The sequence below is a fragment of the Hyla sarda genome, chromosome 7, assembly GCF_029499605.1.
Source record: "Hyla sarda isolate aHylSar1 chromosome 7, aHylSar1.hap1, whole genome shotgun sequence".
In the NCBI taxonomy this organism is placed as follows: domain Eukaryota; kingdom Metazoa; phylum Chordata; class Amphibia; order Anura; family Hylidae; genus Hyla; species Hyla sarda.
Window position 1 is genome coordinate 57788404 of NC_079195.1, and position 20225 is coordinate 57808628.

General features: G+C 44.8%; 1 protein-coding gene across 1 annotated transcript in view; it reads left to right on the forward strand.

Moving 5' to 3' along the window:
- The first annotated feature begins 19635 nt into the window (after positions 1–19635).
- The window catches only part of LOC130281677 (alpha-2-macroglobulin-like), a 203437-nt gene continuing 202847 nt past the window's right edge, over positions 19636–20225 (forward strand). The window contains exon 1 of the mRNA XM_056529147.1: positions 19636–19763. The gene's annotated coding sequence lies outside the window, so the exon portion shown is untranslated. The remainder of the gene's footprint in view (positions 19764–20225) is intronic.

Sequence of the window (20225 nt, forward strand, 5' to 3'; positions counted from 1 at the left end):
TTCAAAATTTTCACAAAATTTTCCAACTCGATATCAGTTTTGAAGTAGATTTGAAGAGTCTTCATATTAGAAATACCCCATAAATGACCTCATTATAAAAACTACACCCCCAAAGAATAAAAAATGACATTCAGTCAGTGTTTTAACCCTTTAGGTGTTTCACAGGAATAGCAGCAAAGTGAAGGAGAAAATTCAAAATCTTCATTTTTTACACTCGTATGTTCTTGTAGACCCAATTTTTGAATTTTTGCAAGGGGTAAAAGGAGAACATTTTTACTTATATTTGTAGCCCAATTTCTCTTGAGTAAATTGTTCGGCGGCGCAGTAGAGGGCTCAGAAGGGAAGGAGCGACAAGGGGATTTTGGAGAGAACATTTTTCAGAAATGGTTTTTGGGGGGCATGTCACCTTTAGGAAGCCCCTAGGGTGTCAAAACAGCAAAAAAAAAAAAAAAAAAAAAAAACACATGGCATACCATTTTGGAAACTAGACCCCTCGGGGGGGGGGGGGTGAAATGTGCTCTGCTGGCACACTACAGGTCCCAGATGTAGTCACATTTGGCTTTTTGGAAGCAAATTTTGCTCTGGGGATATGCCGTATTTAGGAAGCCCCTATGGTGCCAGGACAGCAAAAAAAAAAAAACACATGGCATACCATTTTGGAAACTAGACCCCTTGGGGAACGTAACAAGGGGTAAAGTGAACCTAAATACCCCACAGGGGTTTCACGACTTTTGCATATGTAAAAAAAAAAAAAAAAATGTACCTAAAATGCTTGGTTTCCCAAAAATGTTACATTTTTACAAAGGATTAAAGCAGAAAATACCCCCCAAAATTTGAAGCCCAATTTCTCCCGATTCCGAAAACACCCCATATGGGGGTGAAAAGTGCTCTGCTGGCACACTACAGGTCTCAGAAGAGAAGGAGTCACATTTTAGCTTTTTGGAAGCAAATTTTGCTCTGGGGGCATGCCACATTTAGGAAGCCCCTATGGTGCCAGGACAGCAAAAAAAAAAAAAAAAAACACATGGCATTACATTTTGGAAACTAGACCCCTCGGGGAACATAACAGTGTTACAGTGAGTACTTACACCTCACAGGTTTTTTGAACAGTGGGCCATAAAAGTGAAAAATTAGATTTTTTTGCACTATATTGATAGTGTTACCCCAAATGTTTCATTTTCACATTGGGTAATAGGGTAAAAGGCCCCCAAAATTTGTAGAACAATTTTGTCTGAGAAAAAAAATACCCCATATGTGGATGTAAATTGCTCTATGGACGCACTGCAATTCTCAGAATAGAAGGAGTGAAAATTTTGTTGTAATTGAAGTCGGGGATCATGTGCATTTATAAGGCCCCCAACAGCAAAAAAAAAACACATGTGCCACCATTTTAGAAACTACACCCCTCAATGAACGTAACAAGGGGTACAGAGGGAAATAACACCTCACAGGTTTTTTGAAGAGTGGGCCATAAATTGAAAAATTAGATTTTTTTTTACAATAAAATGCTGGGATTACCCAATTTTTACATTTTCACAAGGGGTAATATGAGGAATTGGGTTACAAATTTTGGAGGGCTTTTTCCCCTGTCTATGAAAATACATCCACATATGGGGTAACGTGCTGGGCGGGCTCACAACAATGCTCAGAAATCATACAGGTCAGTTTGTATTTGTGGCCTATGGCATATCAGTAGCTGACGGTTACATACATTCCGAGGAAAATACAAAAATGAAACACCCACATGTGACACTATTACAGAAAGTACACCATCCGAGGAATGGGTATAGGGGTAAAGAGGACATTTTGAATGCACAGATGTTTCCTAAATTTATTTTCCAGGAATGGATGAAGGGTAGCTTTTGAAAATTGCAATTTTCAACCTATGCTCTGCTTGCTCTGCATTTTTCTGGGAACAACTAACATGTGACTCCGAATTGTCGCCTGGAAATACGACAGAGCTCAGCGAGAACTCTTCGCATTTGAGGCGGATGTTTGTTACGGACCTAACAGTTACATACATTCAGAGGAAAATACAAGAAAGGAACACCCACATGTGAGAATATTACAAACAGTACACCCCCTAGGGAAGGTGTATAGGGTGAAGTGGAGATTTGGAACAGACGGGTGTTCCCTTCATTTATTTTCCAGGAATGGATGAAGTGTACTATGGAGGGAAAGAAAATTGCAATTTTAGTACTGATATGCCAATTATTTTCCCAGAATGATGACCCAGAGTATAGCCAAAAGTAAAAATGATGCCCGCCCCAAACCTGAATCCTCATTCTGTGAAGGGGATGTGTGGGGCCGTCCCTATTCTGTTACCTCAAATGCGCAACCTGCTCAGGTGGAGAGAGAGAGAGCGTTGCACATTTGAGGCAACTGCAAACCTCCAATGCTGTTGACTCTGTGTCCCATGACCCATTTTTTAGGGGGAAGAAAAAAAAAAGATATTGGGGATATTGGGAAAATTATTATTTTTTTTTTGGGGGGGTGGGGGGTGGTGTTTGGTATAAAATTTGGAAGACAATGTACACTGGACTGGTATATTGGAGTCAAATTTTGGGGAATGAAAATTAGGGCAAAGGATGGAAAATATAGTACTCCATTGAAGTGTGATACTCCCTGAAGCAGCCTATGCAGAGGCCCGGATTATCTGGGCAAGTGTCGCATTGAGTGGTGGTGTCCTTCCCAATCCCCCTCTTGTGACACACTCTGCATTTCTTCTGAGATCGTCCCCTCTTTCCAGTGTGGGGGATCACACCTGGAAAGTGTTGGCCAGGGATGATCCAGACGCCCACAATTCCAGTGGTGCTCTGATCCGCTCTTTGGCCGTCACTATAGAACTTCCTCTTGGAACTGCAGGTATGTCCCTGTGTTGCCAGCGTACTTGTACAGTACAAAAGCGTTGTACATGGCAACCTGTACCATGTAGACCGCAACTTTTTTGTACCATACCTTTGTTTTCCACATGGCATTACAAGGCTTGAGGACTTGATCAGAAAGATCAACTCCCCCCATATACCGATTGTAGTCCAGAATACAATCGGGCTTGAGGACCGGTCCCACGGTACCTCGCACAGGGACAGGGTTGCTGCCGTTCCCATGAATAGTGGTGAGCAAAAGGACATCCCTCTTGTCCTTATACCGGACCAACAACAGGTTCTCATGGGAAAAGGCACGGGACTCACCCTGGGGGATAGGAGTCTGCAGGGGATAGGAAGGAAGGCCTCTTTGATTCTTCCGGACTGTCCCACAAGCGACCGTGGATCTGGCGGCGAGGGATGTGAAGAGAGGGATGCTAGTATAAAAGTTATCCATGTAAAGGTGGTAACCTTTATCTAGCAATGGGTGCAAAAGGCCCCAAACGATTTCCCCACTAACACCCAGAGTGCGCAGAAGTCAGTGGGGGGTCCGGCCACTCAGCCCAGAACAGTGGTTGGTGGCTTGTACACAGACCCCCACACAAAAAAAACCCAAAAAATAAAATAAATAAACGCTTAACCCTGAAAAAATGCCCCCACCTGAACCCCCAAAAAACCGCTGATCAGTGATAAATCACTGACAGCAGTGGGACAGGCTGCACACACAGGTACGGTCCGTCCACACAGTACACGCCTGCTACTGGTGGCACGGACCGCTTATGGGTGCAAAAAAAATAAATATGCGTTAACCGAAAAAAGTGCCTTTACCACAAAAAAAAAAAAAAAAACGCTGATCAGTGATTTTTTTTTTAACCCTAACCTGACCCTACCTAAAGCTAACCCTGGGGGATTTCTGTGCCAAGGGGCCACAGAAAGGGGGCAAGGGGCACTTTTTTTTTACAGTGAGGGGATGGTGGCAGCACGGGGCTCCGTCCTGCTCGCCAGATCTCTGTGGAATGGCGGGCAGAACGGAGCAACATGCTCCTAGCCCCCAACATCCCCTCCCATTACACTGTGCTTGATGTGGCCACTTTGGCCACCCAATCACAACTGTACTGAGGGGGGTGGCAACAATGCCAGCGCCCAGCACAGTCCGGATGATGATTGGTGGTGTATATTACACCACCATTCATCATCTTTATCCGGGTCACCGGGTCACACGTGACCCTGATGACCCGGAACCGCTGCAGAACGCCGGTTAATACTTAACGGCGTCCTGCAGCGATCGCCGGTATAGGAGGTCCTCCTCCAGCACACTGCCGGGATATCTGCTGAATGAAATCAGCAGACATCCGGCTCCGATCCCTGCCTGGCTATCGGCGGGGAACGGAATCGCAGCACATCGCTCGTCTGAATTGATGAGCTGCAATCGTGGACATGGGGGGTCATGATGACCCCCCTGGGCGATATGACGAGATGCCTGCTGAACGATTTCAGCAGGCATCTGGCTCCGATCCCCAACCTGCTAACGGTGGGGACCGGATTTCCCACGGGCGTATGGATACGCCCTGCGTCCAAAAGGACTTGGAATGCAGGGCGTATGAATACGTCCTGCATCCTGAAGAGGTTAAAGGGACTACAATTAGTACAGTTCAGAAAACTCAACGTCTATCTGAACACAATTGTTTTATCAATGTTACTGCAGAGGAAACGTTACTGCCTTTTTCTTTGGAGCCTTATCCACCACCAACAGAAAGTGTTCTGCCAGAAATGGATCCAAATCTGTGTCCCATTTCACCTATATTCTTTGTTGATGAAGAGGACCTTCCGTTGGCTAATGAAGAAACTGCTACTACAATCACAACTTAAATAGACCCAGAAGACACTTCCTTTCACGCTCCTGATATAGAGGAAGAACGGGAGGAATCAATTTCAAGCAGCAATGATGAAATTAAATTGCCTGAAGATTTTGAAGACTTGCATTGTATCAACGAAGATGTGGTTTGAGCTAAAAAAAAAAATTAATCTTTGAATCATGTTTTAAAAAATTGATTTGTATGATCCATTCACCATACGGTGAAATGCTCTCAAGGACATGTGCGTGCCTTGTGGAAATCACAACCTACATTCAGCAATAATCCTTCAGGAAATGTACTGTTACCGGCTGCTACCGTCCTAAGTGGGAACAGTATAAATAAGATGGAAAGTTTCTTCAGAATACTAAACATGAAGAGCATATCACAGTCAACTTTTTTCACTCATCAAAAGCTATACATTTTCTCAGGAATACATCTTAGCTGGAAATAAGAGCAAGAGCAAATTCTTAGTGAGATTGGAAATGCCCCGCTTTACCTGACTGGAGACGGACAGAATGACTCCCCGGGGTTTTCTGCAAAGTACTGCTCATACACTCTAATGGACGCAGACACCAAAAAAGTATGTGCTTTCCATGTTGAGCAGCTGAAACCATCCACCACATCAGTTGGCTTAGAAAAGCTGGCCTTTAAAAAGTGTATCCAAAGTTTGTTGGACAAAAACATTGAAATTGCCATGCTAGTCACTGATAGACATATTTCAATTCGGAAAATAATGCGGGAAGAGTTTGCACACATCAGACATCAGTTAGATGTGTGGCATATGGCTAAGTCTGTTGCAAACAAACTGGCAGCGGGGGCTAAACAAAGAAACACACAAGTACTCCATTCCTAGATACAACCAGTGAAAAATCACCTGTGGTGGTGTGCACGCACATGGGATAATAATCCGGACATCCTAGTAGAAAGGTGAAAATCTGTCACACGCCACGTGGCCAATGATCATGCTTGGGAGGGCGACTCTTTTTACTCGGGTGTCGACATCACCCCCCCCTTACAGCTGTACAAGTGGGAAAAAAAATGGTTAGAAACTGGCTTACCACCACATAATGTACTTAGCAAAGTTTGTTTAAAGAGAAGAGAATTCATGATTGCAAGAACCCAGCTTGCAGCATTGGACCACAACAAAAATGTTGGCAGAATTCAAGCAACAGTAAAAAGGGAAACATCTGCAAGTCACCAGTTGGGAAGAGAACACTACAAATATGTGTACTCTAAGGCGCGAAGAGATTGGATTGTCAATGCTGCTTATGAACCCACCTCACAAGATTTCATGAAAGATGTTCTAGACAATATTTTCAGAGTAGCAGTTGACCCAACTGTGAGTGACTGGGTATCTCAGAGGGAAGTTAATCCTACAAATATTGTCCCGGTTCCAAGACCGGATACCTCTGTTTTACTAGAGCAATACGAATCAAGATTTCAGCGATTAGAAATTTAGAAATGTATTAGATTAACCTGTTTTTTCAAAAAATTATATAGGATATATCTTTGAGAATGTGTATTATTCATACATTTGTTAAGTTTGAGTTAAATTTGTGAGTTAAATTATTAATTTTTTATTCATAATAAGTGTATTCTTTGTATCAGCAATTACGGAAGTTCACAGACACATAAGGGATCTTCAATAAAAATAGAGAGAGAAAGTGAGAGAGAAAAAGAAAGAAAGAGAAATTGAGAGAGAGTGAGAAATTGAGAGAGAGAGAGAGAGAGAGAGAGAGAGAGAGAGAGAGAGAGAGAGCGCGATAGCAACAGCTTGAGGCACACAGGTTGTAAAACACTTTTCTATTGACATGTGGACCTTCAGCTGTTGTAAAACTCCAAATCCCATTAAAAGAGAAAGCTGACCTGGCATGCTGGGAGTTGTAGTCTTGCAACAGCTGGAGTCAACTCTGCAACTCGCATCATGCACATACAGCAGAAAGCTGACAGCTGGAGCTGGAGGCACCACTGCAATTCCCAGCATGCCCAAACAGCATAAAAAATAACTGGGCATGCTTGGAGTGGTAGTTGTGAAAAAGATGGCGGGACCAGTATCAGGACAGGTTTATAGACAAACAATTTAGGATTTTCCTAGTATAATGACGGAAAATATAGATTTTATAAAGACAGGAGGCGAGTATCAATTGCATATTCTCTCTTTAACCCCTTAAGGACTCAGCCCATTTTGGCCTTAAGGACTCAGACAATTAAATTTTTACCTTTTCATTTTTTCCTCCTCGCCTTCTAAAAATCATAACTCTTTTATATTTTCATCCACAGACTAGTATGAGGGCTTGTTTTTTGCGTGACCAGTTGTCCTTTGTAATGACATAACTCATTATATCATAAAATGTATGGCGCAACCAAAAAACACTATTTTTGTGGGGAAAGGAAAACGAAAAACGCAATTTTGCTAATTTTGGTAGGTTTCGTTTGCACTTCGTACAATTTATGGTAAAAATGACGTGTGTTCTTTATTCTGAGGGTCAATACGATTAAAATGATACCCATTATTACATACTTTTATATTATTGTTGCGCTTAAAAAAAATCACAAACTTTTTATCCAAATTAGTACGTTTATAATCCCTTTATTTTGATGACCCCTAACTTTTTTATTTTTCCGTATAAGCGGCGGTATGGGGGCTCATTTTTTGCGCCATGATCTGTACTTTTTTTTGATACCACATTTGCATATAAAAAACTTTTAATACATTTTTTATAATTTTTTTTAATAAAATGTATTAAAAAAGTAGGAATTTTGGATTTTTTTTTTTTTTTCGTTCACGCCGTTAACCGTACGGGATCATTAACATTTTATTTTAATAGTTCGGACATTTACGCACGCGGCAATACCAAATATGTCTATAAAAATTTTTACGCTTTTTGGGGGTAAAATAGGAAAAACGGACGTTTTACTTTTTTATTGGGGGAGGGGATTTTTTACTTTTTTTTTACTTTTACTTTTACATTTTTTTACATTTTTTTTTACACTTGAATAGTCCCCATAGGGGACTATTCATAGCAATACCATGATTGCTAATACTGATCTGTTCTATGTATAGGACATAGAACAGCTCAGTATTATCGGTCATCTTCTGCTCTGGTCTGCTCGATCACAGACCAGAGCAGGAGATGCCGGGAGCCGCACGGAGGAAGGAGAGGGGACCTCCGTGCAGTGTTATGAATGATCGGATCCCCGCAGCAGCGCTGCGGGCGATCCGATCATTCATTCAAATCGCGCACTGCCGCAGATGCCGGGATCTGTATTGATCCCGGCACCTGAGGGGTTAATGGCGGACGCCCGCGAGATCGGCAGCCGGGATCAGCCGTGCATGACACGGGCATCGCTCCGATGCCCGCGGTTATGCTTAGGACGTAAATGTACGTCCTGGTGCGTTAAGTACCACCGCACCAGGACGTACATTTACGTCCTGCGTCCTTAAGGGGTTAATATGCCCAATAGCAGAAAAAACTAATGTAATATGAGTTTAACAATGGAAGAAGAAAGATGCAGGTCACCTAGCAACCTGACCGCACCCCTTCCAATATCTCCACCAATCCCATCTGGACCTGTTCCATAAAAGACCGTGTTGACTCCACCTCCTCCTCTTTCTTGATGCCGAATTCCACGGAACTGTAGCCAATCACGAAAGAATGAACCATGAGAACCGTAGTCGCTTCTTAACGCTGAGGAAAAAAATGGAACAACCACGTGAACCAACTCGAACACGACCTCCAATTGAACGCTGGATTACTCAACCGAGTGAACTGATGCCGATGACCTACATCCCGTAGGCCTGTCCGGTAACCTTCTTAGTATCCTAAAAAAGAAAAACCATATACCATAACAGGGAGGGCACAAGAACATAGGGTGGGATGATACTGGCCTCCTGTCTTTATAAAATCTATATTTTCCATCATTATACTAGGAAAATCCTAAATTTTATGGCAGACAGGAGGCTCGTATCAATTGCAAGTTCAAAGTGAGCAATAAGAAAATAATCACAGCAATACATTACAATACTGACTGTGCTGCCTTCGCAATGTATTTTACATGCTTGGCACTCAGCAGGGTCTGTTCCTTTAAGACCCTCCATTTTCTTGAAGCCTAGAGGTGGGCCTTCTCTCTAAAGCATAGGGCTAGATCCGGCATGTCTCATTCATTCCAGCTCCAGCCACCACAGTGACCAGATCCACAGGACTTCTTAAAGCTAATACAGACTGCAAATCTGATAAATACCAAAGCCTGTGAGTACGGAATTGTTAGTTAGCCTGTGTAGAGAGATGCTAGGCATTTGTAGATAGATAATGTGTTTTCAGTGTGTAGTAAGTGAGCACATGTTAGACCCTATCTATGTATTAGCTATGCATGATGTAAGGCACTTGAATAGCCATGCTTACATTTGTCTTTCATATGTTTGTTTTACAGTTTTACCACTTTCATTATATCTCAGTAAAGATCACATCAGTTAAGCAAACCAGCGTGTCTTTCCTTGAGATTCGGTATAAACTTGATGTGAAACTGTGTCCACGAGACAGCGGAGACATTATAGTAAAAAGGCTTTAAAACGTTATCAGAAGCAGTTAATCAGCTTTGAATCGTCCGCAGCAGTAAAAAAGACTCATAAATCCTGTGCCCTGCAGTCTGTGTCGGAGTAAGGGCGCGAAGCTCTAGAAAGTGAAACTAATTCTCTCACGTGCTATAACACCGCTGTGCTGTGTCCAGTCATCATCATTATCTACGCTACCAGCTAAATTAAGATGCAGAACCCAGAGAACAGCACTCTAACAGTTAACCCTCAATGCTCCTATAAAGAGGAAGACACCTTGCCAAGAAGTAGATCTAGGTGCACAACATTGTCTAGAGCGTCCAGTCAAACAAATCTAACTTCGGTTAGCGCCGATGCATCAAGATTTAAATGCCATAGCACCACCAGCCTGTCATCCGCTAGCGCCATAGCAACTAAGGCAAGAGCGAAAGCAGAGGCAGCTTGTGCAATGGCGTCCTATGCAAAGCAGGAAGCTGAATTGATGAAAGAACAAGCAAAAAGTGAATCTGAAGCACTTAGAAGAAAAGCAGAAGTGCAAGCATCTTTACACTTACTGCAACAGCAGAAAAACGCTGCAGCAGCCTTAGCCGAGGCAGAAGTTCTCACAAGGGCTGCCGAAGCTCAGTTCGCTGACATAGAAACCCAGATGTCACCCCTCAGCGCAAGCCAACGTACCCGTGAGTACATACAGTCACAAGCAACCATGTACACTGACCAGCAGTTCAATTACGCACCAAGGCCATCATTGACTCCACCAGCAATAAACAACTTTGATACTATGCAACACTGCAAGACTGAATCAGAACCTCAGGGTAGGAAGTCAAGTGGTCGCATGCTCAGAGACCAATCTGCCAACCTGACAAGAGTGCAAACGGATGCTGATGTACTCCCTCCTCAAGCAAATACAAGTCTGGATTATAGCAGAAAGACTTACAATAGAGGAGAACAAAGCAGACTTAGTCAAGTACCTCATCAGCCTTACCAGCCGCAGCCATACCCTGAGTTTACACCCAGGAAGTATTCACCAGATGCAGCAAGAGCTACAGAGGTAGCAAGATTCCTGATGCGTCGTGAGATAGTGAGCGCTGGTCTAATGAAATTCGACGACCACCCAGAAAACTACTGGGCCTGGAAGTCATCTTTCCTAAGCGGTACCCAAGACTTAGATCTGACAGACAGAGAAAAGCTTGATCTGCTCGTCAAATGGCTAGGACCAGAGTCCACTGAGCAAGCCCAAAGAATCAGATCAGTACATGTTCATGATGCAGCAGCAGGACTTGCAATGGTGTATAGGAGACTAGAACACTGCTATGGGTCACCTGAAGTGATTGAAGATGCTCTTCTGAAGAGGATAGAAAACTATCCAAGAATGACAAACAAAGACAATCAAAAGCTGAGAGGGTTTGGGGACCTACTCTTAGAAATAGAAGCCGCTAAGTCTAGTGGATACCTGCCAGGTCTCTCATACTTAGATACAGCACGTGGAGTTGATCCCATAATCGAGAAACTTCCTTTCAACTTGCAGGAAAGGTGGGTCACTCAAGCATCAAGATACAAGAAAGAACATCGAGTCGCATTTCCACCATTTGCCTTCCTTGCTGAATTCATCGTAGACCAAGCTGAAACACGCAATGATCCAAGCTTTGCTTTCCTGAACAAGAGAACTGCAAGCTCCCCAAAGGTAGAGCAAAAACCTCCAACGCTTTACAAAGAACGCAGAGCAACAGTTTCTGTACGGAAGACAGAAATCTCGCCTGAGTCTGCAGTCAATCAGGAAGACAGCGCAAGTAAGAAAGTTGAGGAGCCAGACAAAATATGTCTCATCCACAACAAGCCTCATCCACTAAGAAAATGTCGCAGTTTCAGAAGTAAGACATTAGAAGAGCGCAAAGCTTACCTTAAAGACAATCACATTTGTTTCAGATGTTGCGCTTCAATTCAGCATCTTGCAAAAGACTGTACAAAAACAATAAAATGCACAGAGTGCAACAGTGACAAACACCTGTCAGCACTGCACCCAGGACCACCACCATGGAAACAAGAAGTTCCAGCAACTCAAGAAGATCATGGTGGGGAGCAAGGCGAGAGTACAACGCCAGCAGTAACCTCAAAGCGCACTGAGATCTGTACAGAGCAGGGCCGCCCCAGATCATGTTCCAAAATATGCTTAGTCAAGGTGTATCCTGCAGGCTTCAGAGAAAAAGCAATCAAGATGTACACAGTCTTGGATGAACAGAGTAACAGATCTCTGGCAAAAACAGAGTTCTTTGACCTCTTCGGTGACAAAGGAAGTCCAACTCCATACACCCTGAAGAGTTGTTCTGGAGTTGTAGAGACAACAGGGAAAAGAGCAAACAACTACATCATTGAGTCATTAGATGGAAAGACAAAGGTGACTCTTCCTACCCTCATAGAATGTGATGAGATACCAGACGACAGGTCAGAGATCCCCACACCTGAAGTTGCTCGTCATTACCCCCATCTGGTGCGAATAGCAGACCAGATACCAGCACTAGATCCAGATGCTGCAATCATCCTTCTACTTGGGAGAGATATCCTCAGAGTGCACAAAGTCAGAGAACAGTACAATGGGCCACACAATGCACCATTTGCACAACGCCTTGATCTCGGATGGGTCATCATTGGAGAAGTATGTCTAGACGGACTCCACAAACCAGAAAAGGTAAATGTCTACAGAACACATCTGTTACAGAATGGTCGTACATCTTGTCTTTGCACATGTACCAACAGTCTACACATTAAAGAGAGACTTGTAAACCCAACACATCATCGGAGTATCCAGAGGTGCATGGAAGACTTAGCCTCAACTGGAGATACCGATGAACTGGGCGGTAAGGTGTTTGAAAGAACACGAGATGACGACAAGCTAGCACCCTCTGTGGAAGATACTCTCTTCCTTGAGATTATGGACAGAGAAGTCTTCAGAGACAAATCAGGCAGCTGGGTAGCCCCTCTACCCTTCCGGTCACCACGCCATCGCCTTCCTGACAACAAAGTACAAGCAGAGAAACGCTTCACTTCGTTGCAGCACATGCTACAAAGAAAGCCAAATATGAAAAAACACTTCCAAGCCTTCATGCAGAAGATCTTTGACAACAATCAAGCTGAAAGGGCACCACCACTACAAGAGAACCAAGAACACTGGTACTTACCAATATTTGGGGTGTACCATCCTCAGAAACCAGGCCAGATACGCGTAGTATTTGACTCTAGTGCGAAGCACAAAGGCATCTCACTAAATGATGTCCTTCTCAGTGGACCTGCCCTGAACAACACACTCCTTGGAGTACTCATCAGGTTCAGAAAAGAACTCATAGCAGTGACAGCAGACGTACAACAGATGTTCTACTGTTTCCTTGTTCGTGAAGATCACAGAGACTACTTAAGGTTCCTGTGGTATGCAGACAATGACTTTAACAAAGAAATCACAGAGTACAGGATGAAGGTACATGTGTTTGGAAACAGCCCTTCTCCAGCTGTAGCTATCTACAACCTGAGACGAGCAGCACAGCAAGGTGAAAGACATGGTCAAGAAGCCACACAGTTCGTCATGAAGAACTTCTACGTAGATGGTGGACTTGCTTCTTTCTCCAGCAACGAAGAAGCTATCAACATCCTGAAAAGTACAAGAGAAATGTTGGCAGAATCCAACATAAGACTGAACAAGGTAGCTTCCAACAGCAACAGAGTCATGGAAGCATTTCCAATGGAAGACCGTGCTAAAGACCTCAAAGACTTGGATCTAGGAACAGAATCACCACCCTTGCAAAGAAGTCTTGGGATTAGTTGGGACCTGAAGACTGACAGTTTCACCTTCAGGGTCTCCAGAGAAGAGAAGCCATTCACAAAAAGAGGTGTCCTATCTACAGTCAACAGTCTTTACGACCCCCTGGGGTTCGTAGCACCCATCATCATGCAAGGTAAAGCTCTTTTGAGACAGATCACTACTGAGCAAGAACAAAGTGACTGGGACATACCTCTACCTGAAGAGAAGGAAATGCAGTGGAAGTTGTGGAAAGACTCATTGTTAGAGCTTGAACAACTCAACATCCCTAGACCATACGTATCTGTTTCCTTGTCTGCTACAAAGAGAAGAGAAATATGCATATTCTCTGACGCCTCCACTATGGCTATCGCATCTGTCGCCTATCTTAGGGTAATAGACACTGAGGGGCAAAGCCATGTCGGGTTCCTCATGGGAAAATCTAAGCTGGCTCCCAGACCGGCTCACACTGTCCCACGTCTAGAACTTTGTGCTGCTGTCTTAGCTGTAGAGATGGAAGACATGATTACAACAGAACTGGACATTGAGATCCATGCAATTAACTTTTATACAGACAGCAAGATTGTGTTAGGATATATTCACAACGCTTCAAGAAGATTTTATACATACGTGGCCAACAGAGTGACACATATCAGGAAGTCTACAAGTCCAGAACAGTGGCATTACATCAGCACAGACAAGAACCCAGCTGATCATGGGACAAGATTGGTGCCAGCCACTGCACTCAAGCAAACTAACTGGTTTGTAGGTCCATCCTTTCTTCGTAAACCAGAAACCAAAGAAACTACTCAGGTAGAGACCTTTCAGCTCATAGAACCAGATCAAGACAAAGAGGTAAGACCTCAAGTGACAGTTTGTAGGACTTTAGTTACAAGAGACAGTCTGGGCGCTCATAGATTTGAAAGGTTTTCCAGCTGGAAGTCACTGACCCGTGCAATTGGAAAACTTATCTGTCTAGCCAGATCCTCCTGCAGAGCTACCAATACTGATCAGCGTAGCAACGACTACTGTGAACAAGCCAAGGTCACGATCATCAGATGCATCCAACAGGAAGTCTTTAAAGAAGAAATCCAAGGCCTTCTGAAAAAGGAAGAGATTTCTCAACACAATTCACTCAAGGACTTGTACACCAAGCAAAGGAAACAAGTTCAAAGTCTTGCGGACATTTTCTGGAAGAGGTGGAGACAGGAATACCTGGTGATATTCCAGCCACGCAAGAAATGGCAAGATGACAAGCCCAATTTACAAGTTGGAGACTTTGTCCTACTGAAAGACTCTCAGGCCCACAGGAACGAGTGGCCTATTGGACTCATTGTGGGGACTGATCCTAGTAGTGATGCTAGAGTTAGAAAGGTTGAAGTTAGGATTGTTAGACAGGGCATTCCCAAAGTGTATGCAAGGCCAATTTCTGAAGTAGTTTTACTCCTGTCCAAGGGTTAGTGGCATAACAAAAAGTATGCCAGGTGGGGAGTGTGCTGCCTTCGCAATGTATTTTACATGCTTGGCACTCAGCAGAGTCTGTTCCTTTAAGACCCTCCATTTTCTTGAAGCCTAGAGGCGGGCCTTCTCTCTAAAGCATAGGGCTAGATCCGGCATGTCTCATTCATTACAGCTCCAGCCACCACAGTGACCAGATCCACAGGACTTCTTAAAGCTAATACAGACTGCAAATCTGATAAATACCAAAGCCTGTGAGTACGGAATTGTTAGTTAGCCTGTGTAGAGAGATGCTAGGCATTTGTAGATAGATAATGTGTTTTCAGTGTGTAGTAAGTGAGCACATGTTAGACCCTATCTATGTATTAGCTATGCATAATATAATGCACTTGAATAGCCATGCTTACATTTGTCTTTCATATGTTTGTTTTACAGTTTTACCACTTTCATTATATCTCAGTAAAGATTACATCAGTTAAGCAAACCAGCGTGTCTTTCCTTGAGATTCGGTATAAACTTGATGTGAAGCTGTGTCTACGAGACAGCGGAGACATTATACTGACATAGCAACATGAGATTCAGGCCTAAAATAAAAATTCCGGAAGATCTCTTCCGAGGACCAATCCGCCGCTTTTAAAATATCAGACAATGAACCTCCCGCCTGAGCTACTTTAGTAGCCATGGCTCCTCTGGCAGAATGTTCTCGGAAAAGAGACACATCCACTCCTGCCATATCCAACGTCTGTTTCACCCAACGCGCCAGAAACCGGTTAAAACAAAAAGAAATCAACCATTGTGAGAACCGCGGAGATCGATATTACTCCGTCCTGCTCTCATATTCCCTCAAACACCGAACCACGCATAGTTTGGGATGAGAAGGAAACAACGGATAAAACACAGTGCGCAAATTTGTTTTCGTAAAGTGTAGCAATAGAAAATTCAACCCCATGAGGGGTAAACTGCCTCCTGGAAATGTCCAAGGCGTGTACGTCCGAAACACGTTTAATGGACATCAGACACAACAGCATTGTCAGTTTGTATGACACCAGCTTGAGTGATAAATCTTCCCAAGCATCGACACATCCCACGTAGCTAAATAACGTGGAGCGGGTGGGCGTTTAAATCTAATTCCCTTCAAAAGGCGGCAAACCAGCGCTACACCGTCCATTGTAATGTCATGCGCTGAAATCGCCGACCTATAGACATTATTGGTTCTATAAGCCTTACCGGCATCGAATGCTTCTGAAAAAATTGTAGTACTCCAGACACAGGGGCTTGAACGGGATCCATCTGCCGTCGTGAGCACCAATGAACCCATAATCCCTAGGCCGATCGGTAAGCCGATCTGGTACCCGGAGCCCATGCATCGCGCATGAGGCCTCTAGTTGACCGTGATAATTCTCTATCAGATTCTGGTGACCCAATATTTGCCAAGCCACCAAGGGTAACTGACCCGACAACACTAACGGATGCAACTCCCCGAAGTAGTTCGGGGAACAGAGGACAAACCCTCGGACAATCTATGGTCATCCCCAGTATCTGAGGAAACCACAATTGGGTTGGCCACCACGGGGTGATCAACACCAAAGTCGCCCTTTGCGCCCCCGCCTGACATAAAACCCTGGGTATCATAGCGAATGGCGGAAACGCATACAGCGTGTCCTTAATTCAAACCTGCCTGAATGCATCTGTCGCCAGTGCCTCCGGGTCCGGTCTCCAGCTGAAGAACCGGGGAAGTCCAGACTCAGAGGACCCCAAAACTCCCGGATGGCATGAAAGACGTTTTGATGCAACGTCCAATTGCTGCTGTCCACCAGATGTCTGGAATTCCAATCCACCACTGAATTGGACACCCCTGGCAGATATTTCGCCTGAAGAACTATATTCTTCCCTAGGCAAAAAAGCCAGAGCTCCTTCGTAATGTCCGCCAACCTTTGGGACCTCGTTCCCCCTAAACGGTTGATATACTGCACCGCTGTGATGCTGTCCATGCGCAACAATATGCAGCAATCCGTCCTGTGAGACGCAAAGCTTCTGAGAGTAAACCAACCCGCGAGCAGTTCCAGGCAGTTGATGTGCAACTGAGACTCTGCTGAAGACCACTTGCCTCCTGTGGCCGAGGACCCGCATCGGCACCCCATCTGTTCAGACTGGCGTCTGACTCTATAACAAGGTCCGGCTAAGAATTGAAGATTGTTCTTCCATACCAATCCTGGATGTATCAGAGCCACCATAACAGCTCCTTGCGAGCCTCTTGCGACAGTGGAACCTGATCTGCGTACGTCAGGCCTCCCGACAAATGACAGATCTTCAGCCTCTGAAGCGCGCTGTAATGTAGAGGTGCCGGAAATATTGCTTGAATTGAGGAGGATAGTAGGCCCACAATGCGAGCCACCGCCTGAAGAGACACCAATTGTTTGCGTAGCAACAATCTGATCTCCTTGCGCAATAACACGAGTTTTTTTGTTCGGCAAACTCAAAGTCGCCGATCGGGTGTCCACCTGGAACCCCAAAAATTACGTCACTTGCGCTGGTCTGAACACCGACTTCTTTTCGTTGATAAGGAACCCCAGCGCTGCAAGAAGAGTAGTGGTTCACTCTACATGCAAGAGGGCCTGTTGTTCTGACCTGGCCATGATCAATATATCATCCAGATATATGATCAGCCGAACCCCTCGGCTTCTTAAAGCCGACACAACTGGTCTCATGAGTTTGGTAAAGCACCAAGGGGCAGACAACAGTCCGAATGGGAGGCAAGTAAACTCCCATTTCTGGCCTTCCCACAGAAACTGGAGAAATTGTCGGGAAGAAGGGTGAATCGGTACCGTAAGGTACGCGTCCTTCAAATCTATCTTCGCCAACCAATCTTCCGGGAGCAACAAATCCCTTAGGAGGTGAATGCCCTCCATCTTGAAGTGGTGATACAAAATGCACTCATTTAAGCCATTTAGGTTTATAACCGGCCTGTAGCCTCCATCCTTCTTCTTCACGAGGAAGATGTTGCTGAGGAAGCCAGGCTTGTCCATCGCCACTGGATGAATAGCGTTTTTGGAATAGAGATCTTCTATCTCTGTATGAATCAGGGTCCTGTCGGACTCTGAGAATTGAATGCCTCTTGGCCAATATTTTTGAATCGGTGGTGTCATGAATTCTATGACATAACCCCTCACAGTCTGAAGAACCCATGGGTCTGGAGTAATCAGGGACCAAGCGTGGGTAAAATATCCCAGTCTGCCCCCCCACAGGAACATTCTGTAGTGGAATGTTGATTCGACCTACCTGTGGCTCTTCCTCTGGGGAAACCTTGAGAACCTCCCCGAGCCTCCAGGGCCAACCTCTGGGTGGGAAGAATGGAGTAGCGGGAACTGTAGCAGCGACTGCCTGCATCTGTGGCCTCTCTTGTACGTAATGTACCGGATCTCTATTGTGGGATCTGAAATAAGCTCTTCGGCCGGAAGGGCGACCCCCTACCCCATCCAGCCTTCCCGAAAACCTTGTTGGTTTTCTTCAAGGATGTCTGTGCCTTGTCCAGGCTCGAAAAGAGGCCCACAAATGTATTAATATTTTTGATGAGTGAGTCTCCAAAGACAAGGCCCTCTGCAGATGGGCCTGGCTCCTCTGTCGCAAGATGGGTCAACTGAGGATCCAATCTCATCAACACAGAGCGGCGTCTTTCAGCCGACATGGCTGTGTTGGCGTTACCGAGAAGACACGTGGCTCTGAGAGCCCATCCTCTCAACACTTCTGCATTCACCTGTGTACCAGTGGACACTGCCTGCTCTGCCATGTTTAAAATCTTCGTCAACGGTCCTAGAAAATCGAGCAGTTTATCCTGCACCAACTTGAATGACTTGTCCAACCCCTTACTAGGGTTCTTGCCCGATTTAAGCAGGTATTTTACCAAGATCGGGTAGAGCTCCTGGGTTACTGCCACTTTATTGGTGACCGATGGACAGGGACACTCAGACCTGAGCTTGTTCCTGTTACCCCTGTCCAAGAGTCTTCTTAGCCATGCCTCAATGTATTTAGCAACTTGAGGTATCTGAGTCCATTCCCATGACTGCATATGCTTGATAGTCTCCGGGTCGAAGAAAGGAACTACCTGAGAGTCCAAAATGGCATTGGCGCAAACCTCCTTTGTGTGGGAGGATCCAGAGGGCTGAAGATCGTCCTCGTCACAACCGTCATCCTCCGCGCTATCAAAAGCGGAATTAGCAAAAAATTCCTAATCCAATTCAGACTCTGAATCTGAATTATCCACATAGGAATCAGGCTTAACCCGCTTAGCAGAGCGATTAACCCGGCCAGTATCAACTTCCTCCTCAGGCAAGGGGTCAGCTGAAAGTTTTTGGCCATCTCCCGTCGGAAGTGGCAGTACGGGAGAGGTCACTATGTCAGTACAATGGTGACGCTTCCGGGCCAACTTCCCGGGTCTCAATGTGCCAGAGGCGTGAGCCTGCTATGAAGGACCTGCCAGCGATAAAGCTGGAGGAACAGTGGCGTCTTGGCGTGACTGAGACATAGCCATAGACACAGATCGGAATATGGTGTCATTAACTGATACCATAGCGGATGCAAGGGCGGCATGTACAGATCTGTGGACCAGCTGCTGAATTTGATCAGCGGACATGTGTTCCTGGTCTTGCGAACTGTTGGGGCCATCCCTCATGGTCAAATCTAGCTTCCCTTCTGCCATAGTAAGTAGTGAGTACACAAGGAAATTGCAAAACACGGGGCTGTGAAGATAAAATATATAGGAATGTAAGTATATATCTTTTAATAACAGAATAAAAAAGAAGTTAACAGTAAATATACCCTTTATGATTACTATAGGGTAAAGCAACTGGCAATAGTAACAGTAATGCAAGAAGAGGGATGCTGAACATTACCCTCTATGCACACTAGAGGGCACTACAATCTAAGAAATAAGCAGGGCCACTGGGGAATATATATAAAAACCCCACTGAAGCTGCCACAACCTGAGAACACTAGGGATTCTCCCTTTCGTCTGCCAACTCCGGCACTACAACGCCGTGCAGCAGCAGAGAGAAGGAGAAGACGGCCACAGACAGGCCGACGCGACCGCCGACCTCCAGGGGGCGTGGCCTTGTCCCGCCCGAACCATCACGATACCAGCCACGCTCACAAGAGTTGGAAAGCGCGCTGGAAGCAGAGAAGAGGGGCGGGCCGACTAGCCGAAGAAGAAAGGATGACATCACCAGCAAAGGCAGCCGCTCGTCGGAGCCCAGGTAACAACAAGGACAGCAATGTAATGTGACCGTTAGGGGAAATAAGGTGTCGCTCGGGGCAGAGAGCACCCGAGCTATCCAAGGGTAATATAACAGGGGATGCATGCGTATGCAGTATCCACGCCGGCACCCAAGGGAATATATATATATATATATATATATATATATATATATATATATATATATATATGTATATATATATACATATACATATTAAGGAGAGATATCAATATAGATAGAAAACAGAAAAGAAAAAAGGGGGTGAAACACAGAGAGATTCAAGAACCCCCTAAAGATGGATATATAGGAAATATATTGAATAATGAAAACTTTTTTGCACGATTAAGAATTGGTACTTATCTATCTATTGAGCAGAAAGAAAGAGGAGGAGGTCCGGATGGGATTGGTGGAGATATTGGAAGGGGTGCGTTCAGGTTACTAGGTGACCTGCATCTTTTTTTC